Source organism: Microcaecilia unicolor, chromosome 4, assembly GCF_901765095.1.
Source record: "Microcaecilia unicolor chromosome 4, aMicUni1.1, whole genome shotgun sequence".
Lineage (NCBI taxonomy): Eukaryota > Metazoa > Chordata > Amphibia > Gymnophiona > Siphonopidae > Microcaecilia > Microcaecilia unicolor.
Genome location: NC_044034.1, coordinates 278,411,725 through 278,432,739, shown reverse-complemented (window position 1 = coordinate 278,432,739; position 21,015 = coordinate 278,411,725). Strand labels below are relative to the sequence as shown.

The 21,015-nt window shown below is 42.2% G+C and overlaps 1 protein-coding gene across 3 annotated transcripts in view; it reads right to left on the bottom strand.

The window, feature by feature from the left end:
• ARHGAP6 (Rho GTPase activating protein 6) overlaps positions 1-21,015 on the bottom strand; it is an 817,167-nt gene that overhangs the window by 154,564 nt on the left and 641,588 nt on the right. Inside the window, exon 1 of one of the 3 annotated variants that reach the window (XM_030201607.1) lies at positions 21-159. The exons of the other annotated variants lie outside the window; for them this stretch is intronic. The gene's annotated coding sequence lies outside the window, so the exon portion shown is untranslated. Of the gene's footprint in view, positions 1-20; positions 160-21,015 lie in introns of those variants that run through there. 3 annotated transcript variants of the gene reach the window in all.

The following is a 21,015-nucleotide window of genomic DNA, read 5'->3' as shown; positions in this document are numbered from 1 at the left end:
CTGTTTTTGGTTATGCTTACCCATTAAACTAGATTCATCTGTGCCTTCGACGTTCTCTCTAACTTAACCAAGATGGACTCAAAACAAAAATTTGAGTTAGATTTAAAAATTTCAGGGAAAAATGCTGTTGTTCTGCAACTGCGTATCAAGTGACTACGAAACAGCCCAGCTGGAGCTGCGAGGACTCCCACGATACTCTTTTGCTGCCAGAAGGATCACCACTATGATTCTTACAGCAAAAATAAATTAATTAAATTAAATTAAGGAAATGTTTCCCATGCCTTGCAGAGAGAGAGAGAAAAAAAAAAAGCCCAGTCTACTCTGTTTCTTGCAAGCTGCCTCCTCGAGCGAGAGAGAGAAGGATACAGAAAACTAAAACAGATTCCTGCTTCTGTTCATTTCAAAAGGGGTTGCTCAGAAGTACAAAAAAAAAAGCAGTTAAAAAGACTTCTATTGCTAAAAGAAATAGAATAGAGAAGGAAAAAAGAAGCTTACGCCAGGGCTCACACATTCTGAGCTGGACTGGAACTGAGCAAACTTTCCTTATTAGGAATACAGCAAAGAATGTTGGAAGGGTCGGATAACATCCCTTTGAGCATAAGAAGCATTTCATGTTTCCATAGCCTTTGTATGACAAACTGCACACAGTTCCTAAACTCAGCTTCCAGATCCATTCCTTCTTCTTTAAAATGTACCTAGATCTAAATGAGCATAAAATTATGTTTAACAATAGCAGTTAAACTGCAGCACAAACCGTAGGATGCTCTTAAAAGAGTGGAATCTCTCGATAATTAATATAGCATATTCTCCATTTAAGTGAATTCAACACTATTCTATACAGAACAAGAAGAGAGCAAGACTAAACCATTCTACTTTGTCTTGATAAGCAAGCATATCATTTAGCCCCAGATGGGAGTTCTACTAAGTGCCACAGCTTTATTTGCTGTTTGAGTTCATGCTTTTCCATGAGTATTTTTGAGAAAAGACACAAGAACATGTAATTACATGTCACTGAAGCCAAAATGTGTATCCATCTCATGCTCTGAGAATAGACCACAATAGATGTGAACCAGGACAACAAGAGGTGTTTCATATCTGTGTACAATCAAAACCACAATAGCTAATGAAATTAAAGCCTATTCTGTCATCTCCTGCTGGGATTCTGTTATAGAAGCAAACTGAGCTCCAGTCCATGTCAACTTTTGCTTTTTGGTTGCAAAACCAAATGTAAAAAGAAAATTACTATGTAAGATGTTTTTTTAACAGTTTATGTAATACATTCCCCTACTTTAGAAAAAGGGAGTGGATTCTGAAAGAACAACTTTTCTGTACAAGCGCAGACATATATGTGTCTTAGGGCCCTGTTTACCAAGCCTCGTTATAGGTGCATTAGCGTCTTTAAAGCATGTTAAACATGTAGGCGCGTTAACTGTGTAGGCACCTACAATATCACTATAGGTGCCTACATGGTTAACGCATGCGGTAATTGTAGGCACGTTAAAAATGCTAACGCGCCTTAGTAAACATGTCCCTTAGACTGCAAGAAGGTACCTTTTGCCATCTTAACCTAAGTGGCTTCTTATAAAATTGCCCTTATTAGACTGTATTGCATGCTTATTTTTTTTTTAATACTCAACAGCCTAAGAACCCATCCTCCCCGTCCCATCTGCCCGCAACCTCGGAGTCATCTTCGACTCCTCCCTCTCCTTCTCTGCGCATATCCAACGGACTGCCAAGACCTGTCGCTTCTTCCTCTTCAACATCAGCAAAATTCGCCCTTTCCTATCTGAGCACACCACACGAACTCTCGTCCACGCTCTCATTACCTCTCGCCTTGACTACTGCAACTTACTCCTCACCGGCCTCCCACTTAGCCATCTATCCCCCCTTCAATCCGTTCAGAACGCTGCCACACGTCTTATATTCCGCCAGAACCGATATACTCACATCACCCCTCTCCTCAAGTCACTTCACTGGCTTCTGATCAGATACCGCATACAATTCAAGATTCTCCTCCTTACCTACAAATGCACCCGGTCTGCGGCTCCTCACTACCTCTCTACCTTCATCTCCCCCTATGTTCCCGCCCGTAACCTCCGCTCACAGGACAAATCCCTCCTTTCAGTTCCCTTCTCCACCACTGCCAACTCCAGGCTCCGCTCATTCTGCCTTGCCTCACCCTTTGCCTGGAACAATCTTCCTCAACCCCTACGCCAAGGCCCCTCCCTTCCCATTTTCAAATCTCTGCTTAAAACTCACCTCTTCAATGCTGCTTTCGGCACCTAACCTTTCGTGAAATATGATATTCCCTATCAGACGGACTCTACACTTGTCTTTAGATTGTACACCTGTCTTTTAGATTGTAAGCTCCTTGAGCAGGGACTGTCCTTCCATGTTAAATTGTACAGCGCTGCGTAACCCTAGTAGCGCTTTAGAAATGTTAAGTAGTAGTAGAACTCGATTTCAATCATGTATATAGTTTCCTGCCTCATCTATAGAAAATGAAAAGAGATTGTAGAGTTCCAGGTCCACAGCACTAACCTAGAGGGGCCAGCATTTGACAGGCGTTACCCATTTTGAATTACAGGGATAGTAAGGATCTCAATACTTTACATAAAGTAGGCCAAGACATTAGAAAAAGGCAGCAGATGATGTCCAAACTAACACCTTTATTATTATTATATTTATTGATTTTAAATCATATCACAAGCATTACATCTTGTTAAGAAAAGCAGAGAGAAAAAAAAACATTTTTCAGTACATTATTCTGCCAACATAATTCAACTTCTTTCTTAGACCACAATAATTGTAGTGAAGGGGCCGAGATACATTAGGAGTAAATCAAAAGAATAAGTTGTTTTTTTAAAAGAAATAAGGCCTGGATTCACCCACAAAACATTTATATTGTCAATAACATGTTCTTAAACTAACAGAGGATCTATTTGTTCACTTTCTTCAAATCTATGAAATTTCTCAAGTGTTCAGGATCTAAGAATTGATATTTATTTTCCAGATATTTAATCTGACATTTACAAGGATATGCCAGTATAAAATTAGCACCTAATGCCTTGACTTCGTCTCTCATTGCCAAGAAAGAACGCCGTCTTTCCTGGGTAGTCTTCACTACATCTGGATATATCCGAAGAGTTTCACCATAAAATGGTTTAGCCAAATTTCTAAAGTACAATTTTTTGATCATGTTCAAATCTTGTTCAAAGACCATTGAAACAAGGAGAGTTTGCCTCTCAAAAATCCCATCATTAGAATTTTCCAAGAAGGCCCATAGGTCCTGCAATCCTTCATTCCCCTCTATTCTCCTTTTAGGAACTGGTAAATAATATATTTTGTTGATTGGCGGTATTAAGTCTGAAGAAACAGATACATTTTCAACAAGGTATTTTTTAAACAACTCAAGAGCATTAATTTCAGAGGAGCGGGGGAAATTTAAAATCCGGAGGTTCAAACGCCTATTGTAATTTTCGATATTCTCAATTTTTCGATGAATGATTGTTTTATCCTTAATCAATAAATCCGTTTTATTAGTCAGCAGTGAGATATCTTGTTGAACCTGCGTTTTATTTGAAGAAGTTTCCTGTTTCAATGCCTCGAACGCGATAGTTAGCGAATCCAATTTACTCACTATTTGTGTAGTCTCCTGAGCAGCTTGAGTAACTATGGATGTTAAAGACCGAATCGCAGACGAAATAGATTCCAATGTTGGCGCCATGTTCTCCCCCACTGCCTTTGGAGTGTCTCCGCCGATTGGAAATTCTTGAGCAACGACTTCCGAATGCTCCTGGACCTCCAGACGCTCCCAGGCAGTTGCGGGGCATGGCGGCGGATTCACTTCCGGCGAGGACAGTGATGTTTCTAAACCTTGTGGGGTTAGTGCTCCTTCACTTTCCCGCACTGCAGGTAAACGTTCGCCGGTCATTCGTGGGGTACTTGTGGCAAATCGGTCCAGCGTCGTCTGAGTCGTCGTACCTGAAGCTGTCAGCGGTACGCTTCTTACGACGCCCTTTCTTTTACTATGAGGCATATTCTACGATGATTTAGGTAAAGTAAAGGGAATTCAAAGACGCTCCGATTACCAACAAGTCTGATCCGCCATCTTGGAAACGCCCCCCTTCAACCAGTGGTTGTCCCCAAACTAACACCTTTATTTTAACCATCCATGAATGGACACAAATCGTGTTTCAGCCTGTAAGGGCCTTCTTCAGGAGTCTTAATTTGGATGTGCATTGATGTTAAACTAATCTCAATGTGATACGGGTGGTGTTCAATATCTTGCTGCTTTGCTTCTAAAACCTTGTAGAGCGCTTGAACTCCAAGGAGTGCAAACTTGAAAAGGAGAAAAGAAAAAAGTCCTGTCCTTTTAAACTGTCACTGCAGTGACGTTACGTTTTATCCTACAGTTTAAATGGACAGGGCTTTTTTTCTTTTCTCCTTTTCAAGTTTGCATTCCTGGGAGTTCAAGCGCTCTAAAAAATTTTAGAAGCAAAGCAGCTATTGAACACCACCTGTATCACATTGACATTACCTTAACATCAACACGCATCCAAATTAAGACTCCTGAAGAAGGCCCTTGTGGGCTGAAACATGGTTCATGTCCAGTAGTGGATGGTTAAAATAAAGGTGTTAGTTTGGACATCGTCTGCTGCCCTTTTCTTTGTCACCCTTGTTGTGATTGCTTCGTTCGTGTGTCTACAAGGGTTACTCTTCTTTTCTTTTCCTGCCAAGGCATTAGTACTCGTACTCTGAAATCTTGAGAAAATTGAATATTCAAGTCACTCAAAATTAATATGCACATGATAAACCAGCATATAATAGGAGTACTGTATGCAAGTCCCATTCATATTCAGTACGAATACACTGAAAATCAGACTGGCTGGGTAGCCATCAAGGACTAGATTGGGAACCACTGTTTTATGGATAGGACAGGAATTTTTACTAGAGACAGATGAAAAAAAATATATAATGGCAAAATAACATTCAATTCCAAATATTTTCAATAATCTTGAGCAAATTAATGTGTGAGGGTTTAATTTTAAACCCTCTATTCAGAAATCAGGAAAAAGAATGCTATTTTTTTGGTGTGAAGCATTGGCAAATATTTATTTATTTGGTACACTTGTATCCCACATTTTCCCAGCTAGCGCGGGCTCAATGTGGCTAGCAAAGTTACAAGAAATTACATAGTACAGCAGGATAAAGTAGTTCTATAAAAATTAACAAAGACAATAGCATAAGCAGCTTAATAAAAGAATATGGATGGGAATACAGGAGCAACAAGAGGGAAACAGACATAAAGCCAAATGCGGGTAATCAAACAAAACGGAAATAGGGGATTAAAGAGTACTGTGGTCTTTGGGATATGCCTTACTAAACAGATAAGTTTTTAGTAATTTCTTAAACATTTGGTGATCCGATGTCTCTTTCAATAGTCTCGGCAAAGCATTCCAGGATTGTGGGCTGATGAACGAAAAGGAAGTAGGATAGTGCAAAATAAGATAAGCACGAGAGGACACCGATGAATTTCTGGGAGGTAAATCAATCAAATCACACATGTAGACTGGCGCTTCTCCGTAAATATGATGAACTCTGTACCCAGCCTCCATAGTAATGCCGGAGTGGGTATGCTGTTTAATATTCGTCTCTGCAACATTTTCTGTTGTGTGCATAACTGATAGAGCAAGAAAAGGATTCAGAGATAGGAGACAATTAGATAAGGAGAAAAGTGTATTCTGAATCTGAAAAATAGAGCAATACTTGTATCCTATGTACACATCATTTACACGAAAGCGCAATGAGGAATAGCACCAGCCCCTTCTTTGTTGCATTTACTTATGAAATGCTTTATTCTGTACCTCTGAATATCTCTGTCCATTATGTTTTGTACACCTCCAATTTTGGACTGGAAGTCCTACGAGCAAGCCTGTGGTTATCCTCCAAGTTACAAGCTAACAAGGATATCTTTTAGGCAGCATGTGAAAATGTGCCACAACACTAGAATTCAGTTCTTTATAAATAACACTTATGACCTTTCCTATTTGCAAAATGGGAATCATTCCACATTAGTACTGTGTAAACACATCATGTCCCTTTGGTATGTGTAATATACAAATTATACAGTATTCCATACCAACTCAAATGTTTGTAAAAGGGGGGGTTGTTCACCATACCAAGTTGAATTAGACAATTAGATAAACTAATTTGGCCTTTTCCTGTATCTAAATCTCCTACAAGCAGTGGCATAAATTCTACCTAAGCAGCACCTGCAGTGCATGAGGGGGGGGGGGGGGGGGGGGGGGGAGAAGAGAGCCCATTTATCACCAACTCATGTATCTTCACTGATAGATCCCCCTCATACATTGATCGCTTATAGCTCCTTATACTGGATGGTCTAGAGCTCATTGAGGTGTTTTTTTTTCTTTCCTTCGAACACAACGTGCTTTATTTTCACACATATTTGTCTGCCTCAATAGTGGGTCATCCTTGCTGTTTATATTTAAGGTTCTTCCAATATTGTGGAAGGGGGGGGGGGCATAATTTCAACTTCTGCTACTGCCTAAAGTCCCTGCTATTTCATCAGAAATATGTTATTTATTCTTGAAATACCACTATATGCTGCACAACAGATCAAAGTGGTTTATAATTAAAAGTAAAACTAAAAGGGAAAGTAAGAACTACAAAATGCACACATAAACACTTAATCAATACTTACATACATTAGAAAGAAAATCAGTATTCAGATCAAAAACACAGACTCCTTGTCTATTTCCAGATGACTAATATCTAGTCCATATAGTCCACAGGGATAGCACTAGATAATACTTCTATCCAGTGGTATGCTGGTAAATTTTTAACAACAGGCTCTGTCCCCGGTCCACCTCGGCGCCCCCGCATCCACCTCTGCGCCCCCCCCCCCCCAAAATTGCAGAGCTGGCTATAGCTGGGAGGGGGCAATGCATTACTCTCTCCAGGAAAAAAAAAATTAAATGATCCCAGGTTCCAATCTAATTCATGTTTAATATGGGATAAAATGCCATAAATAAGTAAATAAATATAAACTTTTAACGTTCAGCACCTGATTCTCAAAGTGGACATATTTCAAACACTATAATGAAAATAAAAAAAAAATTTCTACCTTTGTTGTCTGGTGACTTTGTTTCTCTGATCATGCTGGCCCAGTATATGATTCTGCTGCTCTCTATCTGTTCCCTTGACTCCGTTTCCAGGGCTTCCTTTCCATTTATTTCTTTTCATTTCTCCTTTCTTCTTCATTTCTGGTCCTCCGCAGACTTGACTGTACAGTGGATCCAGCTTCTGCCTATTTTCTCCATCCATGTGCAGTTTCTCTCCTCACTTCCTTTTCCCTCATCTAATCTCCTTCCTCTATCTTCCCTCCATGTCCAGCATTTCTTCTCTCTCCCTTGTCCCTTCCCTCCCCTCCATCCATGTCCAGAATTTCTCTTGCCCTCCCCTCCATCCATGTCCTGAAACTCTCCTCTCTCCCCTGCCCCCCTCTATCCATCCCTGCCCAGCAATTGGCTTCTCTCCCCTGCCCCCTCTACCCATCCCTGCCCAGCAGCAATTGGCTTCTCTCCCCTGCCCCCTCCACCCATCCCTGCCCAGCAATTGGCTTCTCTCCCCTGCCCCCCTCTACCCATCCCTGCCCAGCAATTGGCTTCTCTCCCCTGTCCTCCTCTACCCATCCCTGCCCAGCAATTCTACTCCCTCCCCTGCCGCTCCCAAACATGTCCAGCGATTCTCCTCCCTCCCCTCCCAAACATGTGCAGCGATTTTCCTTCGCCCCAACCATCTCCCCCCCCCACTCCCACCCATCTTGTTTACCACCTGTCCGTTGAAGCGCCGCCTTATTTAAGCCCTGCTGCGTCTCCAGCCTTCCCTCCCTGCTTGCTTCGATGAGTTCGTTCGTCGTGCCCTTAGTCCCGCCTTCTGATGACGTCAGAAAGCGAGACTAAGGGCACGACGAATGAACTCATCGAAGCAAGCAGGGAGGGAAGGCTGGAGACGCAGCAGGGCTTAAATAAGGCGGCGCTTCAACGGAGATGTACTAAACCAGATGGATGGGAGCGGGAGGGGACGGTGGGGGGCGAAGGAAAATCGCTGCACATGTTTGGGAGCAGGAGGGGGAGGTAAGCATGGCGCCCTCCTGCCATGCTTACCTCTGTAATGGAGCTTGCTCGCCTCAAACAACAACCGGCTCGCAAGAGCTGTCAAAAATTAACAAGCGGCTCTTGCGAGCCGGACAGAGCTGGCTCCAGCACACCACTGCTTCTCTCCATGGGAGAGCAGTCTTTCTGCAAGAGTATTAGCATTGCGATTACCTCCATGGAGCCCTTAGCATCTGTAATCAATGCTAGGTTCATAAGATAAGTGCAAAGTTTCTTTATCCTTCTTAAATTTTTATCTGGTCTGTTATTGAAGCTGGCTTATGCAATTAATTGCAGTGCATTTGGTCAAAGAGAGATTAAGGGCACAATTGCACAAGCACTAATAGCACATTGACACATACAATATCACAAGGAGAGTGAGCTACCCGATGAATGAAGTGCTATGCTTCACCCGATAGTGTCTAATAAGACTACCACGTGGATGCTTATTTTTCTAAGGGTGCCTACCTTATCAATAGTGATTTTTGTATTAGTATATTTTTCCTGGTTCTTTGTTTTTATTTCAACTAGATAAAAAAAATTTTGAGATGTAAATTTGCTTGTTTCCGATCTGATGAAGAAGGGCAACCTTGGAAAGCTAATCAAGAAATGTATTAAGTTATGTCCAATAAAAAAGGTATCATTTTATTTTCTTTTCCATGTTTTATTTTGTTTTATTTCTATTGATTACCTTATAATAGGGAAAAGAAACTGAAATTGTATTATATAATGAAGATAAATGCAGAATAATTTATTGTGCATATAATAAACATGCACATAGGAGGGAATTTATTAGCGGTGCTCAAAATTTGGTGCCATAAAAAAAAATCAACACTAAACGCGATTCTATCAAAGACGATTTCCATACCAAACTGTAGGCACCAGCATTCATGACTGCTGAAACCTGGCATACAAGTTAGGCATGCTGAGGCCGTATTCTATAATCCTGCACGCATCTTAAGGCCATGCCCCCTTTTGAGTTATGCACTAGTAGAATTAAGCACCCTGTCTTAGGGTCCATTTTACAAAGCGGCGGTAAGCCCAACACGGGTTAAAAAGGAAGTACCGCCAGGTATTTATTTTTGTAGCAACCGGTGTGTACATCTCATCTCCCCCTATGTTCCCGCCCGTAACCTCCGCTCAGAGGACAAATCCCTCCTTTCAGTACCCTTCTCCACCACTGCCAACTCCAGGCTCCGCTCATTCTGCCTTGCCTCACCCTTTGCCTGGAACAATCTTCCTCAACCCCTACGCCAAGCCCCCTCCCTACCCATCTTCAAATCTCTGCTTAAAACTCACCTCTTCAATGCTGCCTTTGGCACCTAGCCTCTCGAGAAATATAGTATGCCCTATCAGATTGACTCTACACTTGTCTTTTAGATTGTACACTTGTCTCTAGATTGTACACCTGTCTTTAGGTTGTACACCTGTCTTTTAGATTGTAAGTTCCTTGAGCAGGGACTGTCCTTCCATGTTAAATTGTACAGCGCTGCGTAACCCTAGTAGTGCTTTAGAAATGTTAAGTAGTAGTAGTAGTAATTGGGCAGTGCTGCACGCTGCCCAGTTACCTCTGGGTTAGCACGGGAGCCCTCACCGCCATCTCAATGGGTAGCGGTAAGGGCTCCCCCCCAAAACAGCCGCGCGACAAGTGCTTCACTTGCCGCAACGGTAAAAGGGGGCCTCAGTGCGCATCAAAAACACACGCCGATGCCAGTGCAGGCCCCCTTTTTCTGCAGCCTGATAAAAGGGGCACTTATAGAATAGCTTGCAGCCAAGATGTGCGCACAAATTGTAATGAGCGCCAATTAAAATCAAAAATTGGTTGTTAGCACCCAATTGAGGTTAATTGGTTGCGCACAAATTTGGACACCATATATAGAAACCAGGGGATAACGTCCCCTGTAGGATACTGTGATGTTATATATTTGTCAACTGAAGAGACAAAAACCCTGAAAATAAATTTAGCGTACTAATGATTACATTCTAAGTGGATTTAACACATTCAGGAAAGTATAGATAACTTACTTTAAAATCCCTAATAATCTGACACTATTTATTGCAATCAAATAAAAAGTCACAGGATGCTGATTCCTCGTCAACGGAAAATGTTGCGATACTGTGTGTCACACTCTGGCTGTCTTAGTAGGCTCAGAAACTGAAGGATCCACTATTTCAAAGCTCAGAAACCCTGGAAGAGCAACTCTAAACTGGGGTACTTCCTACCTTGTCTTTGGTGCGAGTGAATCACTAAAGGTCACTGAACCTGGATGTGAGCTGTCCTTCATGTTTCAAACAGGATGGATAAAAAGCAAAGAAACGCTTGTCATCACAATCCAAAGCCCATGAGTCAACTAAAATGAGTCAGCTGATGATTTTTCAGATAACAGAATTTGGTGGGGACACGGGAGGGGGGAGGGGTCACAACTGTGCATTGCTGTAAAGGAGAACTGCCGTTCATTTAAACTAGATACATAAATGCTGTGGAAGGCAACTGCAAAATGCCTCATCCAATCAAACCAAGAATATTTACAAGATTTCTTTGCAACATTTTTTTTTTACTGTACAATCTAGTTTTCAATGCAAAAAGTACTTTGTTCTCTTGGTAATGCCATTTTGGTATAAGCTTATTTTAACTTGTCTACATACTCTACAAAACCTGAGTTGACAGAAGTTTTCCTGAAATATATTTAAGAAACACTAATTATAAACATTAAAACATGCTGATGATACTGCACTGAAAACACTGATGCTTATGTATATTTGAGCAATGTTGAGACTGGAGAATGGTGTATATTGCAGAATACTTTCTTCAACGGGGGTACAAGCCTGTCCTTGGGACCCCACAACCAGCCAAAGAAATAAATCATAAAATCTGCATACAGTGGGAACAGTGTATGCAGATCTCTCACACACATTCACTGTGAATATCCCCCAAATCCACCTGATTGTGGGGTCCCTGAGATGTATTTTAGGAAGCCCTGTCTTGAGGTGAATGTCCTGCTCTAGTAAAGCAGGTACAGAGATTAGCAATTTGGCAAAAATACTGGCATATAACATTTTGTACGATTACATTTTTTAAAATCCAGAATGAATAAAGAAAAAAAATATTGCATGAGAGCAAGTCTCCACTGGACAGGGCTAAAAATGCCCTCCGAGTCATCCTGAAAAAATACCACAGAAAATCTATGTGCAAGTACTACACCAAACACACCTATCAAAACACTTTACAGAACAGATTATACAACACTTTGATGATGATGCTCACAAATAACATTTATTTTATTTATTAGGATTTTATTTACCACCTTTTTGAAGGAATTCACTCAAGGCGGTGTACAGTAAGAATAGATCAAACATGAGCAATAGACAATTACAGCAGTTAAAATATTCAAAAAACAAAGTATAGCATGGTAAACTATTTACAATGTCAACACAATACGTAATAGAACATTATAATTGATAGTGAAGGGTAAAGCAAAGATTTAACATATAGATAGGTAAGGAAGTAGGAAAAGTTAGAAAGTAAGGTGATTGATTTAAAGAAACATGACAAGCAGCAGTATTTCTTCTCACACCACTATTATGTTGATTAGTTTCTGGTCCACTAAAATGTAAAACACCACTACCTCAGTGTGGATTTATCCAAATATAAAACCACCTTTTAAAAAGCAAAATCTTATTCATAAGAAGAAAAAACAATGGGCCAGGGAAAAGTGGCTTTTTCTTAGGGGCCCTTTCATAAAGCAGCTGTAAGCCCAGCGCGGGCTCACTGTGCAGCAATCCGGAACTACTGCTGGCCCAACGTGGGCTACTGTGGTAGTTCCACCCCCAGTATGCAGATATTTCCACTGGAGGTTTCCTGGTGGTAATCAGGCAGCATCGAGTGCTGGCCGGTTACCTCCAGAATAGTGTGGGAGCAGGGGCATAGCCAGACTTCGGCGGGAGGGGGGTCCAGAGCCCGAGGTGAGGGGGCACGTTTTAGCCCTCTGCCACTGCCGACCCCGCCACCACCAACTTCCCCCCCCCCCGCCGCCGACCCTCTCGACCCCCCCCCCGCCGCCAACCCGCCGTCGCCTACCTTTGCTGGCGGGGGACCCCAACCCCTGCCAGCCGAGGTCCTCTTCTTCTCGCAAAAGGCTTCCTTCTGTTTCTGACGTCAGAAACAGAAGGAAGCCTTTTGCGAGAAGAAGAGGACCTCGGCTGGCAGGGGTTGGGGTCCCCCGCCAGCAAGGCAGGCGACGGCAGGTTGGTGGTGGGAGGGGGGAGAGGGTCATCGGCAGGGGGGTCCATGGCCAAATCTATGGGGGGCCCAGGCCCCCCCTAGCTACGCCACTATGTGGGAGCCCTTACCGCCATCTCAATGTCCTCCCCTGCATGGCCACACGGTAAATGTAATCTTACTGCATGGCCATTTCTTCTTTTGGCCTTTTTACCTACTGCGGTTCAAAGGGCCTCAGCGCACGGCAACAACAGCCACCACCACAAGCGCAGGGCCCCTTTTAACGCAGCTTACTAAAAGGACCCTTTGGTGTTCAGCTGGTCTCTGCAGCGCTCAACACAATGTAAATGTGCATTCACATCATACCTTTACCCTGGCACTTTACAAACTGAAGAACACTCAGCACAGGCTGCCTCTTCAAGCTGAAGTAAGATTTCCAGAGGCTGCATGGCTGCTTTATGTTTAAAATATCTGCAGACCTTACACTGGTTCCTTAAACATCAGATCCTGAAACAGCAATGTTACCCAGGATTTCCTCCCACCCCTTCTGCCCCAAGCCCCTCCCCCTGTCTGTACCTTCAAATCCGTTCCACTCCAATCTTGCCCGGGCAGCGGCAGTGCCACTCATAGGCTGCCTTCACCTGCACTGCAACTTTCTCTCACTCTGAACAATCCCACCTTTCACAAAACAGAAAGTCGCGTTAGAAAGGGCAGAATGGTTTAGAATAAGAAAAAGTTCCAGCGAAGTGAAAGATGTCAGACAGTTTATCTGAACGCTCCCTCCTGCCCTCCACAGTAGAGGGCAGGATGGAGAATGCAGATAACTTGTCAGGGGTGCGTACGCAACACACACATACCTTGAATTGATACGCCACTGTCCTGAAGAGAAGCACATTGCAGATGCTGTATCTCTGGGAAGAGAAAAATAAAGGGCCTCATATTCAAAGCTGCTCATCTGGGTATACCTGGATCTTCAGTAGAATTATCTAGATAATATCACTGCACACCATCCTAGCATTATCCAGGTTGCGCTGGGACAGCCTCTGGGCAGTGATGGAATTTATCCTAGCTTTATAAAATATCCATAAACATTCCTGATGTAGCAAAATAATTGTTAAATGGAGGAGAAAAAGCCTCACATTATAAGGGAACACTCCATCATTGGTGAACCAATATTAGGGAGGTCTCTTAAACCATCATGGGCAAAAACCTCCTTTCTTTATTCTAAAGGTGTGGCTACTGCTCGAAATTCTTCAACAAGTAAACCGTCTATATATTTAATCAACGGATCATGCACTTATCTTTTTTGCTCAACAGTCTATTAGACACCCTCCACGGCCCGACTTTGGCCTAAGTTTCGAATCCTTCATCAGGGTCCGTGGTGTCTGACTTTCAAGATAGGATGCTCCGTGATCTCCTCACTCCTAGCCCTTTGTTTTTATTATATCTAAGATTTTGCATTTTTAAAAACTGACTCTAGGGGGGTTGATATTCAAAGCAATTTAATCAGCCAGAAATGTCTCCTGGCTGGTAAAATGTTTAGCAGCTCTTAACCGGTTAGCACTGAACTGCACACCGGCTATTTTGGGGGCGGAGTCAGCAGCATTTGGCTGCTTATGTACCGATATTCGGCACATAACTAGCCAGATTAACCGCGTAAATAGGACCACATAAAAATCAGTCCTATCTTTTATGCGGTAACTCATAGCCAGTTAAGTGCTGAACATTGGACTTAACTGGCTACAGTGGGGGAAATAAGTATTTGATCCCTTGCTGATTTTGTAAGTTTGCCCACTGACAAAGACATGAGCAGCCCATAATTGAAGGGTAGGTTATTGGTAACAGTGAGAGATAGCACATCACAAATTAAATCCGGAAAATCACATTGTGGAAAGTATATGAATTTATTTGCATTCTGCAGAGGGAAATAAGTATTTAATCCCTCTGGCAAACAAGACCTAATACTTGGTGGCAAAACCCTTGTTGGCAAGCACAGCGGTCAGACGTCTTCTGTAGTTGATGATGAGGTTTGCACACATGTCAGGAGGAATTTTGGTCCACTCCTCTTTGCAGATCATCTCTAAATCATTAAGAGTTCTGGGCTGTCGCTTGGCAACTCGCAGCTTCAGCTCCCTCCATAAGTTTTCAATGGGATTAAGGTCTGGTGACTGGCTAGGCCACTCCATGACCCTAATGTGCTTCTTCCTGAGCCACTCCTTTGTTGCCTTGGCTGTATGTTTTGGGTCATTGTCGTGCTGGAAGACCCAGCCACGACCCATTTTTAAGGCCCTGGCGGAGGGAAGGAGGTTGTCACTCAGAATTGTACGGTACATGGCCCCATCCATTCTCCCATTGATGCGGTGAAGTAGTCCTGTGCCCTTAGCAGAGAAACACCCCCAAAACATAACATTTCCACCTCCATGCTTGACAGTGGGGACGGTGTTCTTTGGGTCATAGGCAGCATTTCTCTTCCTCCAAACACGGCGAGTTGAGTTCATGCCAAAGAGCTCAATTTTTGTCTCATCTGACCACAGCACCTTCTCCCAATCACTCTCGGCATCATCCAGGTGTTCACTGGCAAACTTCAGACGGGCCGTCACATGTGCCTTCCGGAGCAGGGGGACCTTGCGGGCACTGCAGGATTGCAATCCGTTATGTCGTAATGTGTTACCAATGGTTTTCGTGGTGACAGTGGTCCCAGCTGCCTTGAGATCATTGACAAGTTCCCCCCTTGTAGTTGTAGGCTGATTTCTAACCTTCCTCATGATCAAGGATACCCCACGAGGTGAGATTTTGCGTGGAGCCCCAGATCTTTGTCGATTGACAGTCATTTTGTACTTCTTCCATTTTCTTACTATGGCACCAACAGTTGTCTCCTTCTCGCCCAGCGTCTTACTGATGGTTTTGTAGCCCATTCCAGCCTTGTGCAGGTGTATGATCTTGTCCCTGACATCCTTAGACAGCTCCTTGCTCTTGGCCATTTTGTAGAGGTTAGAGTCTGACTGATTCACTGAGTCTGTGGACAGGTGTCTTTCATACAGGTGACCATTGCCGACAGCTGTCTGTCATGCAGGTAACGAGTTGATTTGGAGCATCTACCTGGTCTGTAGGGGCCAGATCTCTTACTGGTTGGTGGGGGATCAAATACTTATTTCCCTCTGCAGAATGCAAATAAATTCATATACTTTCCACAATGTGATTTTCCGGATTTAATTTGTGATGTGCTATCTCTCACTGTTACCAATAACCTACCCTTCAATTATGGGCTGCTCATGTCTTTGTCAGTGGGCAAACTTACAAAATCAGCAAGGGATCAAATACTTATTTCCACCACTGTATGTACTAGATGGCTCTGCAAAAACAGACATGGCCTGACTTTGAATACCCGGGTTTAACTGCTGACAGCGGTCAGCAAAACGCTGATTGCCACTGGCTGAATATTGGGTCCAAACAGCTCAAAACACTGCAGCCAGGTTCATATACAAAATCTCTCGCTTTGAAAGCGCCTCCCCTTTACTAATCAAATTACACTGGCTTCCCATCAAAGTGAAAATCACCTTCAAATTATGTACCTTTATCTTTCAAATCCTAAATGGCACAGCTCCAGACTATATACCACCATTAATAAACTTACCTCAAAGAAACACTAAATATGATGCAAGAAACTATCTCAGACCACACCTCCCAAATTGCAAAAAAGTGATCTACAAAACTGTCCAGACGTCACTTACCTAGGAACCAAATGATGGAACTCCTTACCACCAAAGTAAGAAATATACAGGAATATACTAGATTCCACAAAATCCTCACATTGTTCCTATTCAAACAAACCCTCACAAAGAACAACCATATCTCAAACAACTAATTATTACCTGAATTGGTTATCACTCTTTTTACCATTAACTTTCTCTTTGCTTCATGTACAATTTCTCATTCATAATAGATTTTCTAAATATTAAATATCCATAGCTATCTCAGTACGTTTATGATACTGTATTGTAAAATTGGATTCTTACAACAAATTACTTTCTTATGCAATGTTATGTATCCTATACTGTTTATTGTAAGCCACATTGAACTCAAACTTGTTTGGGATAATGTGGGATATAAATGTCACAAATAAATAGCTGGATAAATCCACACTGAGGTGGTAATGCCTCACTTCTAGTGGGCAAAAGCTAATATATTAGTGTGAGAAGAATACTGGAGCTTATTACAAATGTTTATCATGTTACTTGAGAGCATTACGATCAAAGTCTCACAAGCCTCGGTTCAGTAAAATTTGTAGAGATGTAATCTGTATTAAGTGAGGGTCTGTCTCTGTAATTCACTCTTCAGTCTCCAACTGGGACCAAGAAAGTGGAGACTGTTTTCAGCTCCAGCAGATAGAAGAGGTGGTCATCTGAGGTGGAGGTGTTACATTATTGACCTGGAGGGCCCAATGAAGAAAGCCATGCAGTAAAGCCTCTGACCACACAGCGTCTACCATAAGCTTTATGCAAAAAAAAAAAAAAAATCGCCCATAGAATGCAGTATTTAATGAGCATGCAGTACAATCATGGCAGTAATCCACAGCTCATTCAGAAACGTCATCCTTCCTGTCAGTGCATGAGCGGTGATTGGCTCAGGTACTGATAAGTAGGCTAACATTAAGGGAGGGGGAAGCAAACCACCAGCATAATTTCAGCATCAGCCCCCCTCCCCAGGCAATAAAAAATAGCGGCAGCAACCATCACACTGATCCAACCTGATCACCCTTTCCACCTGACTAACTTAACATAAACCATCCCTGGGGGAAGGGGGAGGGATCAGGTCATATTTGCAGGAGGAAGGAAATCAGGGCCGATGCAGATCATTAGGGGCTCTAAATGCCACCTCAGACCAGGCGGTAGGTTTCTGTCATTGTGACCTTGCAGTAGACATCAGTGCACAGCTCTGAATTGCTGCGGGATAATTAACAGGATCTTTTTCATGTATTTTAATATGCTGTGTGCTAATGACTACTGTGGGAGTAAACTTCAGAACAGAAACTGTTTTTACATAAAGCGGCCATTAGCGAGCAGGTAAACTACTCATTAACCACGTGCTGCAGCCCGCTGTAGCTTTCTGCATCAGCCACTGATTGCAGCCATAGCAGACGTCTATGGTGGTGGAGTACGGAAAGAAAATGCAAGTGAAGGGGACAGAAGATGGTGATAGGGAAGAAAAAGAGCATGGGTGAGTGAGGGAGGAGAGGAGAGTGAAGGACTGGACAAGGTGACAGAATGAAGACAGCACTAGTGAGGCAATGAATGGAAAAAGAGAGCAAGCTCTTGGGGGGGGCGGGGGGAGGGATATCTATTCACCAGGAAAGAAATACACTCACTGTCCCCTTCCCAATACATTAAGGGAGTACATGGCGAATGCCTTTCAGACCTGGCAAGTTAGTCCTGAAGGATTTTTTCATACCTTTAACTTACCTAATGCACAATTATAGTATAGTATGGTTATTCCTCTTATAATATCTGACATTCTTTAAAAACATTATTTTGCTAATGGGTGTAGTTCAATATTGATGTTGTACTAAGGCAGTTCAAAACGGCACAAGGCTGCCAATGTGCTTCCAGGCAGAAATGGTTTATTTTTTTATTTCATTCAAGGTGAAAGCTGATGAGAAATCCATCCCATTTGACTTGCATACACCGCCATGGGTTTTGCCATCATAGGTTACCAGTGAGACATGTATTTAGCAATGTTTTCACTGAATAAACTGCCTATCAAGCAAAATGTCAGCTTAAAATAAATATTGCAAAACTGATCATCAGCAAAATGTGCTTTATGGGGACATTTATTCAATGTTTATTAAGTTTTCATGCAGCACAGATAAACTGGTTACATATCAAAGCATCACTTCATTGTGTAATCCTTTAAAGATACATTCCATGACGCCTAGGAAACCCTGCAGTTGTCTTACCAAAAAAGCACCTCTTGGTTAGTAAATTTATAGAATACTGCCATCTACCCTGGCAAGCACACACTTAACAATATACAATGGAGAGGTTCAAAGTGCACAGCTCAAATAGTCCAGGCAAAAAGCACAAAGGGCTCTCAAGAATTGGACAAGTGTGCTTTATTGATGACCCGACACGTGCCATGTTTTGGCGTAAAACAATGCCTGCCTCAAGGGTCAATTCAGGCAAAGCAACACTAAATGCATGAGCTGCTGCTCAAAGTATAGTACTCGGTACTCTGGAAACGGAGAACTAAATTCCTAGTGCGGAGCCAACTGCCAAGAAAATGTGCCAAAATATTACTTTAGACACACCCACTCTCCACCCCACCAGATGCCCCCTCCACAGTACAAATAAGAATTTACTGCGTGGTGTGCACGTGTTAACCCAGAACTTACCACAAGATGTCTAAGCGTGCCCTGCAGTAAGCCCTTTTAAGCTGTGGTAAGCATGCACTAGTGCTTAAAACAGCTTCGTAAAAGGACCCCCCCCCCCCCAAGTGTGGTACATTTTTGCACTTACAGCACATTTGAACTGCAAAACTTAATGTGCAATAAGTGCAAAGGCTGTATGTTAACTGTTGGGGGCATGCCCAGTAAGTCCCCTGCAGTTACCACACAGAAATGAAGTTTATTCACCTTCTGAAGCTAACTGGACAAGTAGCAGCATGTACGGGCTAACTGAAATGTGCCATCCTTGCCCATTCTCTTCCCCTAATACTGTTCACACACAAATTAGCATGCCCTGTCATGCCAGCATTGGTAACAGATACCACGCTCATACACTAACAGTGCAAACTATTTCACAAGTTATTCAAAGTAGTTAAATCACAAGAAAAATTACAAGAGGACCTTACGAGACTTGGCATCCAAATGGCAGATGACATTTAATATGAGCAAGTGCAAAGTGATGCATGTGGGAAAGAGGAACCCAAACTATAGTTACGTGATGCAAGGTTCCACATCAGGAGTCATCGACCAGGAAAGCGATCTAGGTGTCATCATTGATGATATGTTGAAAACCTCTGCTCAGTGTGCAGGGGAGGCAGCTAAGAAAGCAAATAGAATGTTAGGTACTACTACTTATCATTTCTATAGCGCTACAAGGCATACGCAGCACTGTACACCATGACAATCCCTGCTCAAAGAGCTTACAATCTAGATAAGACAGGCAAACAGACAGAACAATAGGAAAGGATTGGAAAACAAAAAATGAGGATATTATAATGCCTTTGCATCACTCCATGGTGCGACCGCACCTTGAATATTTTGTGCAATTCTGGTCACCGCATCTAATAAAAGATATAGTGGAATTAGAAAAGTTACAGAGAAGGGCGACAAAAATGATAAAGGGGATGGGATGACTTCACTATGAGGAAAGGCTAAAGCAACTAGGGCTCTTCAGCTTGCAGAAAAGACGGCTGAGGGAAGAAATGATAGAGGTTTTGATAGTTTTTGACCTATAATGGAAGTTTAAAGAAAAAATGGCAGCCTAGTGTGTGGCTTGCAATAGCTTCTGAAGTCTTTGCCTCCATTAATAAAAGGTTTGTGAAGATATATTAAAGGCTCTGTAACTAAATTCTTATTACTCATTTGGTAAGTGCCCACTCTCTCTGGGTCCGATGCAGAAAGGCTGATGGTAGAGCCACACGCAGATGTCTGGGTGTGTGGCTTATACCACAAGGGTAATACTGTGCCATGAAGATAGGTAGATACGTGCAAACCGTAGGCATGGAAAGCTTGTGGCAAATGGGCGAAGAGCATGCTAGACACAAACAAACAAAGGTTTTATGGTAAGCACGGATTTCATGCACTTGTACAAACAGAATGGAAAATACAAACAGCAGTTATTGTCATCTATTTTAAATATGAACCTTGCAAACATTTATGGGCAGAAAATTTTAGCAAAGCTCTTTATTTTTTTAATTATTGTAGATTTTTAAAGATGCATACACAAATGTGCACCATGAAAAGAAAAATCAAGAAAAAAAAAGTAAACATATAAAAAAATGTTAAATAAAAGATCAAGCCCACATCAAGAGGAATGGCTACAATTGAAATCACTTATCAAACAAGAAAAAAAATGATACTTGAAGGCACATTAGAATTGCATAGAACCCTTTTTAAGTATCCTAACCTGCTAGTTGAAATCACTCTACATTTTAAGCAACATTTTCATTAGAAACTTTATCTAAAAGAAATTTCTCCATCTGAGAAGGATCCCACAATTCATAGCAATTACCATCAAAATTAATCATACGTTAAGACAGTGATTCCCAAATCTGGTCCTGGAGGCATTCCAGCCAGTCAGGTTTTTAGGATATCCACAATTAATGTTCATGAGAGAGATTTGAATGCAGTGGACACAGTGCATGCAAATCTCTCTCATGAATATTCATTGTGGATATTATGAAAACCTGACTGGCTGGAGTGCCTCCGGGACCAGATTTGGGAATCACTGCATTTAGAATAAAGTCCCTCCCACAGCTAAGACTGAAGGCTTCAGCTGCAGAAACAATCGTAGTCTTCCGAGTTTCTTTGGCTACATATGAGAACATAGATATTGCATATCCACATAAGGAAATTTGTTTTCTAGCTTTTGATCTTTGTTCTGAAAAGTGACTAACTAT